Raw genomic sequence first — 3558 nt, forward strand, 5'->3', positions numbered from 1 at the left:
GCGAAACTATCTGAGTGGAGTACGGAATAAGGACCAGCAGATATGAGAAAAAGGGCTTCCAGGCAACATCCTGGAGCCAAGGACTTCAGAGAAGTAACAGGTTGATTGTTACTAGGGGCTGATTTTAAGGAAGTTTGAACAAGGAGGTGTGAAGGAAAGCAATAGTAAGAAGAAACAAATAAATATTCAGGGGGAGCAGGAGGAGCCAGGGGGAAATGGAGCCTTCGAGGCAGCACCTCAAGGGATGAAACTTTTTCCTCAGCAGCAGTCCACAGTGGAGCACCAGTGCCATGAATGGGAGGTGGAGGACCTGCTTGCTATTCCTTCTGGCTAGTGCTGCCTGGCTGGCTATGTGCATTAAGCGTAACCCAAACCCCTAAACCTACAACCAACTTTAGAGGCTTCTTGTTGTTGCCGCAGACCCTGACACCAGCCCTGTCCCCAACCCTGATGCTGACCCTGACGCCTACAACGAATTTCACTTCAGAAGCCACAACAGATTTCACTCTCCAGTCTACAACCAAGCTTGCTCCAGCACCAGAGCACACTGAAGCAAACGCTAACTGCACATTGAGAGCAAAAAGTGTTACATGCTATTGGACAGTCTGTAATGGTGTTGACTACTGTTTAGAAAATGCAACAACTCCAAACTGTACTATTGTCAACAACTCAAGTAATTTCAAATGTTTTCTCTCATTCTCTGCTGCCCCCACCTTCTGTTGAGGAAGGGAGAAGGGAAATATTTCTTTTTGAAACTTTGAAACTCAAGCCTATGTCTCAGATGGAATGCTGGTTTCACTGCAGAAAAGGCAAGATACCCCAAAAAACTTATTTTAAAAATCAAAGGGCCCCCATGCCTTCTTCTTGGTTTGGGGAGGAGGGGGTATGGGAAATAGGCTATGTACTGGGAAGCTTCATGATCAATTAGTTAAGAAAAAAAGGGGAAGAAGACTTTTTTTCTGGGACTGGGAAATTCAGATTTCATCTTTTGAATTAAGCCTGTGCCTACGGCTAATATCTCTATAATAGAGCAGCTAACTTTGAATTTTGTGAAGTTGTTTAAAAATGCATTCAATTGGGGCAGCTAGGTGGCACAGTGGATAAAGCACTGGCTCTGGAGTCAGGAGTACCCGAGTTCAAATCCATCCTCAGCCACTTAATAATTACCTAGCTGTGTGGCCTTGGGCAAGCCACTTAACCCCATTTGCCTTGCAAAAAAACATAAAAAATGTATTAAATTTCTTTTGATTGGCTATTTCAAGATTTTCATGAATATATATATGAGGTTCTTCAAGAAATTCTGTTTGATTCCAAAAGTTATTTTTGACCAGTCTTAATTGGTGCATTGTGTGTGTGTGTGTGTGTGTGTGTGTGTGTGTGTGTGTGTGTGTGCATGTGTCTATAGGACATTTTACATCTCTTCACTGGTCTGGAGAGGTGGAAAAATGTTTTTATATTCTGAGATCTTGTACTGGTCAGGGTAGCAGTCTCAGCTTGGTAAATATGTGTCAAGAGAATTGTTTCTGTTGTTTGTATCTGTTTGTTTTTGTGTGTTTGTGTGTGTGTGTGTGTGTGTGTGTGTGTGATTCAGAAGGAAATTATATTAGGATAAATTGTACTTCTAGGAATTTGGGAATATTGAATCATAAAATTTAATGATTTCTTTTGGAAAAGAGATATTTCTACTATCTGATCTGTTTTGATTTTAAATTCATATAATTGTCAGCTACTTATGTATTCTTTGTCTTATCTATCATCAAACATTTTTGGTAAGGGAAATATCACAAATCATGACCCCTTCTGGGATAAATCCATGGATTCATGCATAACATAATAATAATGGAAATATTACTTTGTAAAATTTAATAACATGTTAATTGACTTGAATGCTTAGTTATTTTTACTATTGTTTAATGGACATTTGTTTATACTAGGTTTGAACTTTTGTTTACAATTTATGTGCTATCCATTATGTAATCGAATTAAGGAATTTTGCTTCAGAAAAAAAGACAAAAAAAGGAGAATATGTAAGGTAGTGTTTGTTTTGTGTGGGAGTACTGTAAACTTTCATTACCTACTGTCCTTTGGCACTGGAGCACTATTTTACTGGTTGATTAAAGAGTGCCCCTGGAGTGGGAGTGGACCAAGGACTAGGGAGGATATTTAAGCACATGTATTCTGGTAAATAAATGGAGATCTTGGAGATCTTGGTGAGCTAGGAGAACTTTTTTTTTCAGCTGTAGTGAACTGTTTTATTCATATAACTGAATCATGGTAACTTTCAAAAAATGCTAAAAATTAAATCCTAAGATTAATGCAGAGACTAGACATTCTCACAGGACAGTAAAACAATAGAAAATGGAATTTGAAAGTTATTATGGGAAACCAGAATTAAAAACAAAACATAAAACCTGGTCCATATTAACCCAAGGGTCCAATTTATGTGACCTTGGAAAAGTTTTAACAACCTCCATTTAAGCTGAATTACAAATCTTAGTTGTAAGTCAGGTCCTTTTCCAGCACCTTATAATCCAATCCAGCCCTCCAATTCTCACTCAATGTGAATTTCTACTTAAATTCTCCAATCTCCTCAACTAATCATTCAATTTTCACCTACTCCAAAATCTTATATTCTATGATAAATTACTTATTCTGACGATGACTTGATTTCAAAGACATCAAAATTCAAAAGTTGCAAATCAATTTATTTAAAGAGATGAGTGATTCAACTTCAACTTCTACACCTGGTTCAATGCTGATGGAAGTGATCTGCTTAACAATCTCGGAAGGACTATGCAAATCAATAAGGCGTTTATGGATTCTCATCTGGAACCCATCCCAAGTCTTTGAACCTTCACCGCAAGGAGTTTTTCTGCTTGTGATGCGAAGTGTCTTAGTGGGCATTCGAACAGGTCTTGGCTCCTCTAATTAGATGGGCACACACTTTCTCGAGTGACTTCACATTGCGGCTGGTGAGGGTGATGCGGGTACGGTGAATGGTCACTTCGGGATCCACGAGCATCTTGCCAGTGTCTTTGAACTCCATGGAGATGGAGCGGCTTCCTGACCGACTTATTCCTCGGGCCAGCAAACAGCGGTGAGGCAGGAGGAGGAAGGCAGGGAGCGCGGCCCGCGGAGCCGCAGGGGTGCTATCTCCACCCAAGAGAGGAACTAGGAAAATTTTAAGGAGAACTTGTCATCCTTGTTTCCCTTGTCTCCCAACCCCTTCAACGTTCCCCTGGGAACCTAACCCTGCAGGAACCTAACACTTCCTGAGCAGCTAGTCTTACAGGAACATAACAGTAATTATATTCATATAGTCACTGGGATTCTCTTTACAGGTAGATGTTCAAGTATTTTAAATAGTTTGCAGTTAGGATTTCTCTATCTCTTTTTACTAGGTTTTGTTGGTAATATATAGAAATGCATGATGTTAAGCATATCATTTAACCTTGTTTGCCTCAGTTTCCTCCTTTGTAAGATGAACTGGAAAAGGAAATGTTAAGCCATTCCAGTGTCTCTTCTAAGAAAATCCAAATAAGGTCACAAAGAGTTGGA

General features: G+C 39.5%; 1 pseudogene; it reads right to left on the reverse strand.

Annotated features, from left to right (window-relative positions):
• Window positions 1-2685: 2685 nt before the first annotated feature.
• LOC141489444 (small ribosomal subunit protein uS10-like) lies at window positions 2686-3046 on the reverse strand (annotated as a pseudogene).
• Window positions 3047-3558: the final 512 nt, after the last annotated feature.

The sequence above is a fragment of the Macrotis lagotis genome, chromosome 5, assembly GCF_037893015.1.
Source record: "Macrotis lagotis isolate mMagLag1 chromosome 5, bilby.v1.9.chrom.fasta, whole genome shotgun sequence".
Lineage (NCBI taxonomy): Eukaryota > Metazoa > Chordata > Mammalia > Peramelemorphia > Peramelidae > Macrotis > Macrotis lagotis.